This window comes from Periplaneta americana, chromosome 11, assembly GCF_040183065.1.
Source record: "Periplaneta americana isolate PAMFEO1 chromosome 11, P.americana_PAMFEO1_priV1, whole genome shotgun sequence".
Lineage (NCBI taxonomy): Eukaryota > Metazoa > Arthropoda > Insecta > Blattodea > Blattidae > Periplaneta > Periplaneta americana.
The window spans coordinates 107,011,618-107,030,439 of NC_091127.1; the positions used below are offsets into that span (position 1 = coordinate 107,011,618).

An 18,822-nucleotide genomic window follows, 5' to 3' on the forward strand; every position below is an offset into this window, starting at 1 on the left:
CATGGCTTTTACTTTCTTTTGATTCCATATTTCCATGACAGCTTACCGCATATATGTATTTTTGTCCTTCCCTCGCATATTGTTCATGGAGTTGTTTCTTTTTCTGTCTTTTGTAAGCCTATAATTTTATTGCACGCTGTTAGTTTTAGTGTCTTCTTTGCACAATATTCTGATACTTATTTCGTCCATGATGACATGGTAACTCACCATAAATTGTCATATTGTAATTCGCTATAAACTCTTTTTTTTATATCAAGATTTGTATCAATTTTTTTCATCATTTCTATATCGATCTTTTGGAACTTCGAGATACAGCCATTAATGTTTTAAGACATTCCTTGTTAATTGTAAATAACCATCTGTACAGTTCTATATATGAAAAATAAATTATTCATGTCCAGGATAGCTGTCCCCTAAAATAAATTAAAATAAAATTGAATTAAATTAAAATTTAAAATAGAATATTGTTGATATACAATTAATTTAGGTGCTGTTACCGCTCGGTGCCCCTTTTTCAAGGGCAGCTATCTTTTTTGGATTCTTCTCTCTTACAACAAAAACTATATCACCATAAATTACCACTACAGTACAGCGTTACTATAAATGATCTTTCCGATTACAAACTTGAATAACTATCGTTAGGAGACACTTATAAACATGATATTGGTATCAATGGAAAGAGAAACTCAAATATTTTTGTTATCCATTCGGTTAAATCACATGTGCTACTCTTAAATCAGCAAAAATTAGAAAACATGAAACTGGTATCAACAGAAACAGAAACTCCAACAATTTTTAATTTTTTCACTGGAAAATATGAAACATGAAACAGAAAGAGAAACATTTGATTCACAACCGTAAGTAGTCACATGTGCTCAATGTGAGCTCCTTGTGTCACACGACACATATCAAGTCATACACGTTGTAGCATTGGACATCCACAAGTGCAATGGCCTCTGTGATGCGGACACGAAGCTCCTCAGTGACAGGTGGTAATGGTGGCTGATACACTTGTTGTTTTATAAAACCTCATAGAAAAAAATCACAAGGAGTGAGGTCGGGAGAACGTGCAGGCCAATGCAAACATTCTAAATCTTCACGGCCAGCATGTCCAATCCATCTCCTTGGAAGTCGTGTATTCAGTTCGTTTCTGACACCGAAGTGGTAATGGGGTGGTGCCCCATTCTGCTGAAAAATGAGACCTTCGATGTCCTGTTCCAGTTGTGGAATTACCTGTGACTGTCGCATCGACAAAAAAGAAAGGGCCATACACCTTTTCAAGGCTTATAGCACAAAACACGCTCACTTTGGAAGAGTCGCGTAGCCTACATGTTCCACATAATTGTTAGAATTTTTCAAAGCCCATTTCCTGACATTGTGTTTGTGCACTTTTCCTGGCAGGTGGAAAGTGGCTTCGTCACTAAACACCAATGATTCGATGAAACCTTCAGTTTCTATTCTGAGTTGCATCTCCTCACAGAAAGAGTGTAGCTTGGCTTTGTCGTCTGGTTTCAGAGCCAGCAACAATTGCAGACGGTATGGATGGATGGAACTTCAAACGTTTCACACAGTTTGTTGGGGGATGTTTAATTGTCTACTGGCTTTTAAGGTGGATTTCTGTGTACTTCCTGTGAAACTCTCTCTCCCACGCTCCAAATTTGCCTCACTGATGGACGACTGGTTGAATTCCGCTTACAGATGCAGCCCCTAGTTTTGAAGTCAGCGTACCACTTACGGATACTGGGCCCATTGGGTGGATCAGCACCAAATTTTCTTGTAAAATTGCGTTGTACACTGACAACAGACTGGGATATGTGAAACTCTAGCACACAAAATGCCCTCCTGTCTTCGTTTGAAGCCATTTTTCTGATATATAGCGTCTCCTAGCAACTAAATTAATAAATATGCGACAGGTTCACCAACATAACAAAAAATATTTGATTTCCTCTTTCCATTGATTCCAATATCATGTTTCTAAGTGTCTCCTAACGATAGTTATTCAAGTTTGTAATCGGAAAGACCATTTATAGTAACACTACTTCATTTTCTGTAATAATTAGAACGAATCATAAAGTTCCGTTTTGTTTTTTTAATTCACCACAAAATGTGAGACTTATAAATTACTAAAATTAATATATGTTTTTCGTATCATCCCCAAAATAATTTTAACTCACGATAAAAAATATATATATATTTTTTTTTTGATGTACCGAAGTACATATGATATTTCCATGCAGATATTCTGCGTCATCATATGATGAAAGAGTAATGGAACGGAGAAAAATTCTCTCCGGCGCCGGGATTTGAACCCGGGTTTTCAGCTCTACGTGCTGATGCTTTATCCACTAAGCCACGCCGGATACAACCCCGACGCCGGTTAGAATCGTCTCAGATTAAGCTCCATCTCTTGGGTTCCCTCTAGTGGCCGCCCTCTGCACTACGTCATAGATGTCTATGAACGCAGGACCGAAGTCCATACATGTGTTGAGGTGCACTCGAATGAGTGACTGGTTGGCCGGGATCCGACGGTATAGGCGCCGTCTTAAATCACAAAGTGATTTATTACGCATATCATATATATTTTTTTGATGTACCGAAGTACATATGATATTTCTATGCAGATATTCTGCGTCATCATATGATGAAAGAGTAATGGAACGGAGAAAAATTCTCTCCGGCGCCGGGATTTGAACCCGGGTTTTCAGCTCTACATGCTGATGCTTTATCCACTAAGCCACGCCGGATACAACCCCGACGCCGGTTAGAATCGTCTCAGATTGAGCTCCATCTCTTGGGTTCCCTCTAGTGGCCACCCTCTGCACTACGTCATAGATGTCTATGAACGCAGGACCGAAGTCCATGCATGTGTTGAGGTGCACTCGAATGAGTGACTGGTTGGCCGGGATCCGACGGTATAGGCGCCGTCTTAAATCACAAAGTGATTTATTACGCATATCATATATATTTTTTTGATGTACCGAAGTACATATGATATTTCCATGCAGATATTCTGCGTCATCATATGATATGCGTAATAAATCACTTTGTGATTTAAGACGGCGCCTATACCGTCGGATCCCGGCCAACCAGTCACTCATTCGAGTGCACCTCAACACATGTATGGACTTCGGTCCTGCGTTCATAGACATCTATGACGCAGTGCAGAGGGCGGCCACTAGAGGGAACCCAAGAGATGGAGCTTAATCTGAGACGATTCTAACCGGCGCACAGTGTGAAATTTCGCCAATCTAGCTGGCCAAAAGTCAATTTTTGACTTCGAAAATTGAGATCCATGCTGCAGTACATTTTATCATTAAATGTCTGAAGTATCTTGTTCTGCATTTTGTTTGGCAAGGGTCATCATAGTTTACACACAGCACAAGCATAAACATACGCCTCGAGATAAGGTTTCGGTTGCCGTTCTCAGTTGCGTTCAGCGCACCGTAAGAAGAAGTTGTGTAACTTTTGTCAGAAGCGTGGTATTTTAAAAGTGAAACATGGAAAATGCAGAGGAAGGTATGCACTTTAATCCTATATATATTTAAATAATTTGTTTTCTACTAATAAGCCACAGCATTAAGTTTAAAATGGCCAAAAAATATAGGATTTAAAAAAATATTTTCTCCTTTAAATAGAGTTTTGAAAATTTCCAAAAAGTTCCAAACTCTGGAATTTACATAATTATGAAGATCGATTTGTTTTAAATATGCATGCAAAATCTCAAAGTGCGGAAATGTGCGGAAGTTTGTCATTTTCAGACTCGCGCACTTCAATTGCAAGGCGGAGGCTGTTTGAAGTGTGGCGTAGTAGCTCCAAACAAACAAGAAATACAAAAATGCTGGACTCGCTGCTTCAGGCTTTGGACATAGGAGAATGTAATAAAACAACTCTTAATAAAATGATTTTTTTTTGTCAAAACGTTCGATACAGTTTAATAACAAGTGGGTTAAGTGTGGAAGACGGATGCATCAATTTTTTTAATTGGATCGTAGCAGAAATACATAGAAACATGAAATCGGACTGTGCAGAATTTACGAACAAATCGGGCTCAAGTAAGGTAGGCCAAAATTATTCTTTGGCGATAGTAGTTACAGGAGTAAGAGGCGGAAAGCTAAATCTTTTTCTCAGGGGCAAGGTTCCGGAGCTGTAATGTTAGCAGCTGAACTAGATCTTAAACATTTAGGGTAAAGAGATGCTGCTAACATTGTTAAAGAACTGTACCTGGCTTCCCTTAAAAGAGCAACAAAAATAAAAAGCCAGGCAGTTGTTCGAATCAAAACTGAAGCAAATTACTCCTGAACAGGCATTATCCTTCTATGTTAGTGCCAATCTTACGTACAATCAATGTAAAATTGTGTACAACAATGCAAAAGAATTAGGATCACTGATATATCCTTCCTACTACATTTTACGTCAGGCAAAAAAAAAGCATGCTACCCTCTAGAGGACAGTATTTCGATCACAGAAGTAAATGCAGAAATTAAAGTACAGTAATTATTGGACCATACAGTTCATAGATTACCAAGTGTGTAAGAGGATGTTCTAAATAGTATTAGGACACCAATGAAAATAAATTCAAACAATATTTAAATCAAACAAGATAACTGTACATTAATTTATATCCATGGTATTATATGGCAGTATCTGTTCATAAGATCCTGGTACATGGCCCAGAAATTGTAAGTAATTTCATGCTACAATAGGTCAACTGTCGGAAGAAGCACAAGAGGCTCGCAACAAGGACTGTAGAAGATACAGGCAGAATCATACTGGAAAGATGTCAAGAATCCATACTAACAGAGATATACTTTCTATGATGTTGATTTCAAGTGATCCTATCATCTCCAGTCTCAGAAAGTTTCGGCACACAACACATGTTGATTTATCACCGCTATAAAGTTGCTTACGGACCCTGACATTCCCTTTAATGCTGGAGATAGTGAGAGTGATAATGAGTTTTAAGCATTTGTTGCTCTGAAAACATTCTCTTGCTTAGATATTACCTGTTTTAATTTAAATGTCAGTCAGTATTTTAATATATCCCTGCTTTATTATATTAATATTTTATTATTCATTTTATTTTGAGTTAGTATTATTGCCTTCTTACCGTCTTCATTCTTTTTTTAATACTTCTATTTCGTATTATTTTCTGTTTGTGTGATTCAGTCTGCTCTATCTCCATTTACACAAGAGTATTTATTTTCTGTTTATTCAATTATTATGTTTAGTATGCTATTGTTATTATTATTGTTATTATTATTATTACTATCATTATTACTATTACTATTATTATTATTATTATTAATTATTGTTAGTATTATTTATTAGTATTATTATTAATTGTATTTTTTATTAATTGTGTTTATTGTCTTTATTGAGTGTAATTAGTTACCACTGCCACCGGGTATACACCCATTGCAGTGTGAATACATACATACATACATACATACATACATACACACATACATACACACATACATACATACACACACACACATACATACATACATACATACATACATACATACATACATACATACATACATACATACATACATACATACATACATACATACATACATACATACATACATACATACATACATACATACATACATACATTATTAAATGTTACTTTTAAATGTAATTTCATTCACTTATAAACTACTGGCTAACATGTCTTTATTTCCCCACTGCTGGAAAATAATATTTTATTATGTTCTAAAGTGTGATGTATTGTGAAAATGTTTAAGATTCTAGATGTTAGATACAATATATGTGAGTTAAAATACAGTAGGTTTTTCCATATCTGCTAAGACAATGATTAAAATGTGTACGTGTCAGTATTATAATTGTCCGATAATTATCCCTCCAACACTTAACGCAAAATAATTATTTCTGGTTAAAGAAGTAATAAAATTATTTTTAAAATATTGAACATTACCTACAGTAATTTTTCTTTTCCAATTGCCCAATTTAAGAATATTCTATGCCAATTCCAAAATGTAACATATTTTTTTGTAATCCGTAGAGATTCGAACCGACATCCTCGCGAGTTCAGAAACCTCGCGCATCTGAAACTGTCTTCAAATGATAGAACAAGGGTAATCTCATGTTATTGTAACATAAAACATTACTACTCGTGCTTATAGAAGCGACAAATATTTTTGGCCAGCTAGATTGGCGAAATTTCACACTGTGCGGCGTCGGGGTTGTATCCGGCGTGGCTTAGTGGATAAAGCATCAGCACGTAGAGCTGAAAACCCGGGTTCAAATCCCGGCGCCGGAGAGAATTTTTCTCCGTTCCATTACTCTTTCATCATATCACAATAAAATGCCGACCACCTCTGTGGTGTAGGGGTCAGCATGCTGGTCTCTTACGCAGAGGGCCCGAGTTCGATTCCCGGTTGGGTTGAATTTCCTGGTTGAGGTTTTTCAGGGTTTTTCCTCAACCGTAAGGCAAATGCCAGGAAATTCAGGCCACAACATCCCAGAAAATCACCGGCCTCATTCATCACCGAAATCATATTCATAACAAATCAGTAACATATATACAGTCGCCATCTAGTTGACAACAATAGAACCAGTCTCAACAATGGTACACAGGCCTTCGGATTTCAACCAAAGTTTAACTCGCGATATGACCAAAGATGTTAAAGCGAGTATAAATAACAGCGAGGGGGTAAAAATAAATAAAAGATAATAAAGTGCCACAGCTTGTATGGTAATTGTAACACATCACAGCTATTGCTTCCATGGCAATTCTAACTCAGTCACTTGTCTTAAAATTTCGCTTCTCTGTACTGAGTGCGCCATAAATCACCGTACCCCTAGATTTAACATTGATCTAACGGATCTGTGTGAGCTCCATCGTTGTGTCTGCAGAGTTGGATACGTTCACATGTCCTTTGTGACATTTTACGTAACATCTGTGGTGTAAAGGTTGTGAAGGCGGATCTCACAACATCGTTTAGTCTATCATTTGTTGGAATCGATTTGCAGCCACTTTCTCCTTGCTGAATCCCCATAGACTGTTGTCCGGTGTGGTCAAATCGGGACTTTGTGGAAGCCATGATAATGGTGATGGTAACGTTTGAGTTCCTCGGTCAATCCATCCTGGGAACTTAACGTTTAGAAAATCACGAACAGGTAACGCGAAATGATCCGGCGCACCATCCCCTTGGAACCATATCTGAGCCATAACTCCTCTTTCAGTTAATTGAGGCATTAACCAATCTCTAAGCATCTCCAGATGGGTTTTTTCATTAATAGGACCTTAAAAAATATGGCTCAAGCACATAATTTGCAGTAACACCTGTCCACAACGTAACTTTTGGTGGATTGTGTTCCAATTCCAATCGTGTTGTCATTAGGTTTAAATTAGATTTGGGTGTTAGGAGGGAACTTGTGCACCCTACCAAAAATCTGCTATGAACATCTCCTTAAGGCAGGCATCGGCAAAAATGTAATCGTGATCACTAGCAATAGTGACGTAGCACGGGCAGCGCAGTAAACTGTCTTTGCTTCACCCCCTCCCTTCCTTCCAACCATCCCAACAACTCCAGCTCACAGGCATCTATCAGTGGCGAGTTATCTGCTTAGATTTAGATTGCTTCTTTCTCAAAACATTCAACGTCTGTTCCGAAACGTGTGTTTAAGGAATAATGGGTAGAACAGTATTTGTTGTGCATAGGGTGACAATGTAGACGGCTCTTATGTTCTAAAATTCTAATAGGCTTATAAATCAAACATCGAACGACATTACGACACGTCATAATGATTCTCACGAAATCATAGATAAGCATGAACATATACAGTGTAATTGCAAACGGAAATATATGCATTAGTAAATAAAGTTTTTTTTTTTTCGTAGGGCTGAATGGGGCGATGCCATTAAAACGCAAAAAAAAAAAAAAATAATAAATTCAAATAATAGTTCCGGTACTAAAATATGATGAAACAAGATATGAGTCAAAGGGAACTCCATGCAAGTTATGTTATTGCTTTAGAAATCGCAAAGTGCTATAATGAAGGAGAGTTCATTAAAACAGGTCTGAATAAAGTTGCTAACATTATTTGTTCCGAATAATCTGATGTTTTTAACAATATGAAATTACAGAAGATTGATAAATGGGAAACTTACTAGTGTTATATATTTAAGCACGTGGGCTTACAGCTGTTTCGGTATATACACCATCGTCAGAGCCTACTGGATCATAGCGTCATCTTGATATCGCTGCCTGTTGTAAGGTGTGTTTGTGTGTTGTAATTTGGAGTCAAATAGTGAGTGTGTTCTGAAATTGATCTGTGTGTTAAGAATTTGATTTGGGTGTGCACAAACACGCTGCATTCAAGACAGTGGTATACAGATTACTCAACATACCCATGAGCCAACAACACTACAATAAAGAAGTGAACACAATCAAATACATAGCACAAGAAAACGGTTACAATCCAAACATAATAGACAACATCATAAGGAAGACAAAACAAAAACTTAACAAACACGAAAAAACACAAACACAAGAACACAAGAAATATATCACACTAACATACGAAAACAACAACACACATAAGATCGCATCCTCATTCAGAAAGCAGAAATTCAACATAGCATACAGAACAGAAAACACACTACAAAGACACCTCAACACACAAATAACACAAACAAATAAATACAACCACACAGGCGTATACAAACTCACATGTAATAGTTGCGACAAGTTCTACATTGGACACACAGGCAGATCATTCCAAACACGCTACAAAGAACACATTAAAGCAATAACCAGAGGACACAATACATATACATATGCCGAACACATAACTAATGCTAACCATATATACAATAACATAAATACAGACATGGAAATCCTACATATCCAACCCAAAAACCAAAAACTCAACACACTAGAACAACATGAAATATACAGACACACTAAAACACACTCAAATCAAATTCTCAACACACAGATCAATTTCAGAACACACTCACTATTTGACTCCACATTACAACACACAAACACACCCTTACAACAGGCAGCGATATCAAGATGACGCTGTGATCCAGTAGGCTCTGACGATGATGTATATACCGAAACAGCTGTAAGCCCACGTGCTTAAATATATAACACTAGTAAATTGCCCATTCATAAATCTTCTGTAATAAAGTGTTAACAGTAGTGTACACAGAACTCAAGATGGAATATGAAATTATTCACACTGACAATACAGAGGAGGAAAAGGGATATTGAAACACTAGCTGAACGACAAATAAAATCAAAGATGCATAAAAGTGTGGTCTAATCTCTCGCTTTAGGTGGAAATACAGATATTGATACAGTAGAACTGTTCCCCCTCGGAGTTGTGAAGAATCTCTCTGCATAAGAATATTTGCTCGATGTCATTTGCGCCTAAAGGAAATAAACAGGAGAGGAGTTATACCAAGCATGAAGAAAATATATAGAATAAATGAATCTGAACACAAAGCAACTTGTATCTGTAGTAACATACGGGACTCGAAATGTGACTTTAAAAAAGCCTATTAGATGGACTAACGTGTTATTAAGAGAGCTGGAAATAAGTGAAGACATAAAATATTGCCCATTGTATAACGCACCAGACTAGCTTAGAATTATGAAAATATTGTCCAAAGAAAAATATCTATAGACCTATCTCAGGTCGCTTGCCGCTACCCTACATAGTGCTATGTTTGACTCTATATTGAGTATATTTCCGAACAGCAGATTTTTGGTAGGGTTCACCAGTCCCTCCTAAAGAGAAATTGTAAATTCGGCCGATAGAAATAATTACCTATAATCTGACATGTAGGCTCGTCCGCATTCCTAATAAATATCGATATCATGGAAGTGTAAACTCGTCCGCATAACCTACTTAATGTCAGTATCGTGGAAATGTAAACTCGTCCGCATAACCTACTTAATGTCAGTATCATGGAAATGTAAACTCGTTCGAATGCTAAAGAGAACATTTTCCTTCCCATTTTAGCCAGGCTTAGAACTGGCAAGTGGCATGGTTAAAAATGTTTCTCATGAAAAGAAGTACTTTTAACAAAATCTACCATGGATAAATATTAAGAAAGCCTCGGGCACAGAGGCCAGGTGTCTTAACAATCTGCGCCACCCAGGCTGACTGGACAAACTTATCTTGGATTAAAATAATAAGAAGTAATTTTATTAAAATCTACCATGGACAAATTCCCTGCTTTATAATTTTCTAGAGTTTGCATATACGCAGTTGCTTATTCCTGGAAGCTGTTTAATTATTCTCTGTGTATTTATACTTTGTAGCTTGATGTACGTTTCTGTCTGAAATTCTTTTAAAACGTTGATAAAATCGTAAATGTTTGGATGAGCAGTATTAAAATTCTTGTTGAAATTTGCATGAAAAGATTTACATGCGTTAGTTGTGTGGCAAACGCTATTGGACTTAGTCCATATGTAAGGAGGGAATGTAGCATCTTCTGATATGTAATTATCAACCAAATAGTCAGAAAATTTTACTAGCCGTTCATCTTCTGGTCGTATTGATGACAACTTAATCCCAAAACCTTAGCCCACATTCTCAGGTTCCAAGTAGACAAGGCCAAAGCAATATCCTAACCATTTCCCTATATCAGTCTTATTATTGTATTCCACAGCTAATCGAAGATGTTGAATATTTCGCCACCAGGCTTGTGAAATGTGAAATCGACAACTTATGAGTTCGGTATGTGGCCATACAAATTTAATTGTATTTTTTATAGAGTGTATTGCTATTTAAATATCTGCTACAATAGTCTTTGGAGAGAATTTCAATCCTGGTTTATCACACTCAAGTTGAACGATCTCAAAAGTCTCTTTGTAAATAGGTAAGATACAAAACACGAGAGGTACGTAGTGTCCATTGAAATGTGCATGAATTGTAAACAATTTGGTTAAAAAAAACTTGGTACAGTAGTTTGATTAAAATAAGAACCATTGTTTCATTTTCATCTAAATGATTGTAATTTCTGAAATGGCTCCTATGTTGCCAATGTTAATAAATAAACGCTTGGCGGACGAGATTACATGTTACGAATGTAAAGGAATAAACGCTAGGCGGACGAGTTTACATGTTCGATTAAAATGTCACACCTTCGAAATGCGATGTGTTTGTCAGTTTCGAACGAATTTTCATTTCCCCCTCCTAATACCCAAATCTAATTTAAACCAAAGGATAACATGAACACCCATTTTGTCAGCATACCGCAAGACTACCTTTCAAGACAACACACCCGGTTTCTATAACAGGATATAAATCTGCACATGTCTTCGGATAATCGAATTTGTGGCTGACAAACCTTCAACCTTGACCAGAGCGGCGTAGGCTAATATACTTAAGTATTCATAGTCTATGCTCCCCTAATTTTATCTGCACGTTTAAGAACTTGGAGGTACAATTAATATTCTTACAACCTTACGTGATCATAAATAACATAGCAGTTCGTTATCTAATCTAGAAATGTTTTCATGATTAATTTCAATTTTCTTTCTTGTCCGAATTATTATTATTATTTTCAATAAGAGTATGTCGCAGATACGTTAGTTTGCTCAGTGTTTTTTTTTCTTGTGGCGCCGTTAAGGGTAAGAGCGGGGTACTATTACGTGTGTGGACAGATTGCGTTTACTCAGGAGCGGTTATCTGCCCCGCAACAGCAGGGGCCGCCCCAACAAGGGTCTAGGCACGCATGGCGGCGAACAATGGATGAGAGGCCTGACAAACAATAGCGAAGCGAAACAAAAGACGATCGTCTTGTAAGAGCATCATCACAGCATTGTCACCATGGATACGTGTATGGGATAAGTAAATCGACGTCAAACATTAATCCATGACATTAAATAGTTGACTTTTTGCTAACACGTTCAGATATAGTCGATTATGACTCCCTTGGACTCTACTAATCTGACAGCTCAAGGTTGTGAGGCAAGGCAGAATAATAAAATGATTGACATATTATTACTTTGGTATTACGAGAAATCCTTAGTACATTTTCCCTAGAGTTCTCTAATTCAAGAACAAGAATATTTTGTGCGAGATCGTGCGTATTTGCTTGGTTTCCGCACAAAACCAATCCGCGGAAAGTCTAAAATTCCACATTCAGTATTCCCAACCTAACACACATAACAATTTCCCTCTTCTTACCGCTTAAGTGACATATTGATTTTACTGCTTTAAGCTTTTAAGATATTATTTTTAGAGACGTTCAATATAGTAATAATTATAAATTGGAAACTTACCACTGCAATTTCACCTAAATTGCACTGTTAATTATTGTTTTTAAATATTTGCAAAAATTAAGTAAACTCTACAACTCCACTAAAGTTACTGCATTCGTGATGCAAGTAACATTAAGGAAGCCGTGAAAAAATTAACAAGATTCCAAACTCATCATAGACTGGGGGGGGGGGAGACAGACGTATATCACGGCCTCCTGGAGTATAGTAAACACAGAAAACATATTAAAAAAACAATTTGAAGATAGATATTTTTGTTTTGCAAATTTGCTGTCATTGAACAGAAACCAAGATGGAGATTTCATTGCAACTAATTAGAAATTCCTCTTTCAAGTATGTAATAAACGATCTTCGCACAAAATAATGTACGATACACGAGCGGTATGTTTTCTTTCAATTCTCGGAAATTAAAAAAGCTCAACTACGTTTCGCTTTTTCAGACTTTTCCTCGAACATGAAAACTTCAACATACCGCTCTTGTAACGCATATTACTATTACGTACACAATAAATCTCCAACACGTTACTTCTCTTTCGGAGGAAATCATGCTAAGGAAGCAAAACAAAAGACGGTAGTCTTGTACGAATAGAACGACAGCGTTGTCATTGTAACCTAGCAATAGTCTATATGAGGAGGTAACTTTCAAAACGTGTTTTGTCACAGTAAGCTATTTTTCAGAGTAAGCAAAAAAATGTATATTTCCATTGTTCTGCAAGCTACATTCACAAAAAATACCAAACCATCTTATGAAAGCACATAATAAAATGTTTAACATCAAGTTAAAAACATTTTTCAAATCAAAGCTTGTAAATTTTGATTTAGAATTTGGACAAAACGTCTTTTGAATGAGAATGAAGAGGTTTTGAATAAAACGTGGTTTGACTGACAAAGGCTGTGGGGAAAAATGTGTTTTTCTCAAACGCAAAATTGTTTAATATTGAAATTTTAAGTAACATCTTCTTGAAAATTGTTAAACTTGAAGAGATTTTAAGTTTTTAAGTGAAAACCAGTCTTCGTAGGAAGATGTTGCAAAATAAACTGGACTTAAATATGCAATTCACATCTTTCATCTACCGATCTTAGTAAGTGAGAGAAAAAAATTACAAATGGAAACCTTACGATTATTTTCCACTGTAAAAAGTAACAAACATTAAAAAGGTGCTCAGCACCTAGCTTTTTCTTTTTTCGTAAACCAACAGGCCTAGGTCGATGTCCCTTTTCTGAGTAAGTCTGCATCAAGTTGCCGATGTTAGATTTCATAAGTAACATAGAAATGTGAGCCACCGGTGTAGCTCAGTCGGCTGAGAATCCTGCCTGCCGAAACGGGCTGGTTACCTGTTTGGGTTTTTTTCCCGAGATTTTCTCCAACCGTAAGGCGAATGTCAGGTAATCTATGGCGAATCCTCGGACTTATTTCTCCAAATACCATCTCGCTATCACCAATCTCATGGACGTTACATAACCTGCTATTTGATACAGCGTCGTTAAATAACCAATAAAAATACAGGAATGTGATCCTACCTGATACACTGTTTGTTGTTATCTGTACCATTATTTCGAGTTTTAAACTAATCTGTCTGGTGCTGGTGGTAGAACATTAGCTGCCTATGCGATCTCTTCAGACTAGTGATCAGATGTTCACTCAGAAACAAGTTGTATGTTGTAGTGAGTGATTGTAATTGAATAACAAGATGGATCGGGAAAAAAAAATCACTCGTATCTTTTGGCATGTTTCTTAATGTTCATAGAGTAGTTTTACCGTAACTTTATATATTCATCTTTCCCAAACCTTTTTCCTCTAAGATTTTCTTTGCATTTTTATACAAATAAAAGTAACTAGAGACAAGTTAGGAGAGTAGGGAGGATGTTAAATAATTTTAAATCGAGCATTGTAAAATAATGTTACCCATCGCAATAACTTATTATTTATTACTTAACGCCAGTATGTATTCTACTGTGTTGTTTTTTATTATTAATCTATTTTTGTGTACATTTTATTCAATTGTCGGTTTCTGGTTTAACTATGTGAATCCTACTCAATTGTAATCTAATATTAATATGTATACTAATGTGTTTATTTTTATTTTTACTGTGTACATATTTTATTGAATTATCGGCTTCTGTTTTTGTGTGATTCGTATTTGATTCTAACATCATTAATATGTATTCCACTATGTTTATTTTTATTTTATGAGGTAAATTTTTATGTAACTACCTCTTTTGATCTCATTATGTAGGCCTACCTAAATTGTATCAGTATGTAATTACTTATTTCCGATCCAGTTGTATGTTCAACTATGTAAGCAAGTTTTAATCCTGGTTGAGTGTAAGAGAAGGCCTTACGGCCTTAACTCTGCCAGGTTAAATAAAGCCATTATTATTATTATTATTATTATTATTATTATTATTGTTATTATTATTATTGTTATTGTTGTTATTATTCCCTACATGGGAAGGAGCGTTGTCTTATTGGAAGAAATTCCACGAGACACCTTTTCTTTTTTTTTTCTTTGGTGCGAACGCAAAGGCGGATGATTAATGCTGGATAGTGGTCACCAGTGATTATCTGATCTCTGCTGAAATAGTCAACGATTGAAATGTCCTTAGCATCCCAAAATACTGAGACTATATTTTTTCTTGTTGAGGCCTGTACACAAAATTTAGGAGGTTGAGGAGAACCTCGATGCCATCACTCCATGCTTCGAATTTTACACTCTGAATAACAGCGGTGCAGCTATGTTTCATCTATTACAAATCGACCGATAAAACGTTCTGGATCGCGTCTGAATAAAGTAATATTGGCTTCAGAGCATACTCTTGCATACTTCTATTCCTGAGTCAACGTTCTTGGCACACATTCGGCAGACACACTATTTGAGGCCCATATTATCACTTAGAATAGTTCCAACTCTCCCTCAATTTGTCTAGTAGTCAACCGACAATCTAACGTGATTAAATTATTCACACGGTCAACATTGTCTACAGTACACAAACTCTCTGGTCGACCTGCATTCTTTGTCGATTTTCCACACGTTAAATCGCGGCAAAATAATTTACACTTGGTATGAAGGAGCATGATCTCCTAACAAATTTATATCCTGATGAATTTCGCTACATTTTTTTTCAGAAAGAATTTAAACATCGTATTAACTTCATTGTTTCCCATGTTTCAAAAGTATCATACTGACACTTATTTCTATTCAGTGATAAACGTAGGCAGGAAGTTCGTACCAAAGCAGTAGAGTACAGCTAGGAATATAGAAGTCACACGCGCCTCATATAACGTCATATGAACCGCGCTACAGATCTTGAAACATTTTCGCCCGCTCAACAATAGTCTCTCACTGCACATCTATAATCAGGCAGTACATCTCACTTGACGATATGTAGGGTAAAGGTTCGTAATATCGTGATAGTTTGAGAATTCATAACAATTTTACTGAGCGAGAGAAAGACCGGTTTTTTGCGTCAACGTATTAAGGGATTGTTTGTGAACAAGTTGCTGCACAAAACTGGTCAGTCTCTCGCTCAGTACAACCGTGATAGTCTCTCAAACACAGTATGCCGATATTATTCGTATCACGGTATTATCAACCTTGACCATATGAAAGGAAAAACAGTTATTTGTATACATCTGAAGTCTGATTAGTGAAATATATTATTATACAGGGAAATATATAGCTCGCGATAGAAACGATTACCGAAAAGCAATGGTGGCGTTGCTGTCTGTTTTGACGTGTGTATGTAGGCACGCCGAAGAGGGAGAGGTGCGGACTGATGGAAGTACTGTCTCTTCCAAGAAGATGAACAAATGAGAACATCGCTGTGGAAATAAAGAACGCAGCAAGAGAAAAATTCAAAGCTAATTAAACGCACAACATATGTTTACGAATGAAATAATAATACCGTGCGATACAAGACACGTATTCCCATGCAATGGAACAAACTAAAGAAGTCGTAATGTAACTGTCACAACGCAAGACTGATTCTATCGATGTCATTTCTCTTCCGATTGTACTCTAGAATATCATACAAGTTATCTCATGACCTTTCCTATCGCCCGCTCTTCCTTATAGCAGTGTTTCATTCGCATTCCTTCCGTCGGTATTCCGTGCTTGCGAGACCTTTATATATATAGCGTGAGCGAACAGATGTGTGGAGGCTCGGCGTTATCTTGACCAATAATAATTCATGAGCCCTTACGTCATCACGGGTCCTGAATTTTTATTGGGCAAGGTAACACCGAGCCTCAATACAAGTGAATTTGCTTACACAGTGTCAACCACAACGTTAAAAATATTTCTCAGTATAATCAGCGATGTATGCAATGGAAGGGGAAGGGCACTGGCTACTTTATTCCAGTATCTCCTGACTTACTTAGTTGCCTCATTAGTGATGTCTTATTAATGTAACTCATCAGCTTCTAAACTTCCTTCGACAGTTGACTAAGCAACAACGAAAAGAGTAACCTAAACTCAAAATAAGTTGAGCAAATTTAAATTTCGGTGTGTTTTTTTAATGGATTTGTTGGAAACTACAGTAAATAAAGAAAATTCAGTACATATTTTTTAGTTTCCATCACCAGAAATACACAAGTGTAAGATTTAAAAATGCCGTGCAGAAGAATTTTTAAATAACTGAAACTTTCAAACACTTCTCTTGAAAAATCGACTGTTTTTTTTAGTAGAGTCGCTGTTCTTCTAGGGCCATATTCATAGACATTCTTAGCGTGGGCTTCCGGTGGATGATCAGCGAACTAACGTTTTTCGAATTCATAAACCAGTGTTAGCGATATGATATGATATGAATCCTGTACAAGTAATCAGTCGATAGCCGGGGCTAGTTTAGTACGTTCGTAGCGCGGGCTAGCGAAATGTCTATGCATAGCACCCCTAGAGTCTAGGGGCCGTATTCATAGACATTCTTAGCACGGGCTTCCGGTGGATGATCAGCGAACTAACGTTTTTCGTATTCATAAACCAGTGTTAGCGATATGATATGATATGGATCCTGTACAAGTAATCAGTCGATAGCCGGGGCTAGTTTAGTACGCTCGTAGCGCGGGCTAGCGAAATGTCTATGCATAGCACCCCTAGAGTCTAGGGGCCGTATTCATAGACATTCTTAGCACGGGCTTCCGGTGGATGATCAGCGAACTAACGTTTTTCGTATTCATAAACCAGTGTTAGCGATATGATATGATATAAATCCTGTACAAGTAACCAGTCGATAGCCGGGGCTAGTTTAGCACGCTCGTAGCGCGGGCTAGCGAAATGTCTATGAATAGCACCCTGTGCGTCTAGGCTAACGATATATTACGCCGTGTTCCAGATGTTGACAAACACACCAGCAGTTTCTATCTCCACTTCTGCTCTAGACTGTAAATACAGAGTACTTGTGACTGTGTGAGTCGTCGTTTTCTTGTCGTGTGCTGTCTGGTCATGAGATGAAGGGAGGGGCATGATTGGTCTTCAGCGCCACGCGACCGCCCCCAGACATATAGATGATGACTGACCGTTCGTGGGAGAGAGGGGGCCACATAACACAATTAGCGCTGATTACGGGTTCCCCTCAAACTTTAATTTTTCCTCTTACATTAATCCAGTTTTCTGTAAACACCCAATTGCCCTGCGTTCATCCCTATGTATCTTCTCCCTTCTCTTCTTCCTCAAATACTTAAAAACACAATCACTGTCCGTGGTTTATACAGTAACTCACATAATAACTTTAGACTATTGTTGTTAACTTCAGGCATATTTAACTATTTTCAATGAAGAATTCAGAGCCATAGTGGGCCAAGCGCCATTTATTAAAAACGGAGAAATTAAGAGTTAAAGGTAAGTGAATACCATAGTTTAATGAAGATTGACATATCATTTAGTTTTAATGTACATACCTTATATTACTTGCTATATGTTTCCATTGAATTATGGTAATAACTTAATTTTAACCCTTGTTTTCTATGTCTTTGGCCCACTATGGTTCTGAACCCGTCAAATAATTTATTATCAAGTAAGAAATGACGAAGACTTGATAATTAATTATACATACTCGTTATACGAAGTCGTGATGCAAAAGGAGTTATAGCTATGCAATATTTCTGCATCGTTGATGCCGAAAAGTTTTCCTGCGTTTCTTTCATCTGTCTGCTCGCTGCGCAGGCCTACAACAATTTTGTTCACTTCAGCATTGGTCTACAAGTTAATTCAACCGGGAATAATGTATTACGAAAGTATTTTAGATTGAATTTTTTCTATTGTTAAGAATTCATAGCGTTTCGAAGATTGGCTCTGTTGTCTTCAATGGAATAAAGAAATGAGGTGAGAAGGATATCCTACCCATTAGTATTCTTATAAACATGAACATCCGCTTGAGTGAGTCAGATTTAGTTGTTTGTAAGGACCATAATGAGTAGGATATTCTTCTCATATAATGCATGAAACAAACAGATTTAGCTATATGTAACGATCCCAACGAGTAGGTTCATCTTTTCACACTATCAATGCTCGATACTGTCAAAGAAATTTAGCTGTTTGTAACGACCCTA

At 36.9% G+C, this 18,822-nt stretch overlaps 1 non-coding gene across 1 annotated transcript; it reads right to left on the reverse strand.

Annotated features, from left to right (window-relative positions):
- Window positions 1–2,672: 2,672 nt before the first annotated feature.
- TRNAY-GUA (transfer RNA tyrosine (anticodon GUA)) lies at window positions 2,673–2,744 on the reverse strand. Its single transcript has one exon. It is a non-coding gene; the product is annotated as a tRNA-Tyr (tRNA).
- Between the last annotated feature and the right edge of the window lie 16,078 nt (window positions 2,745–18,822).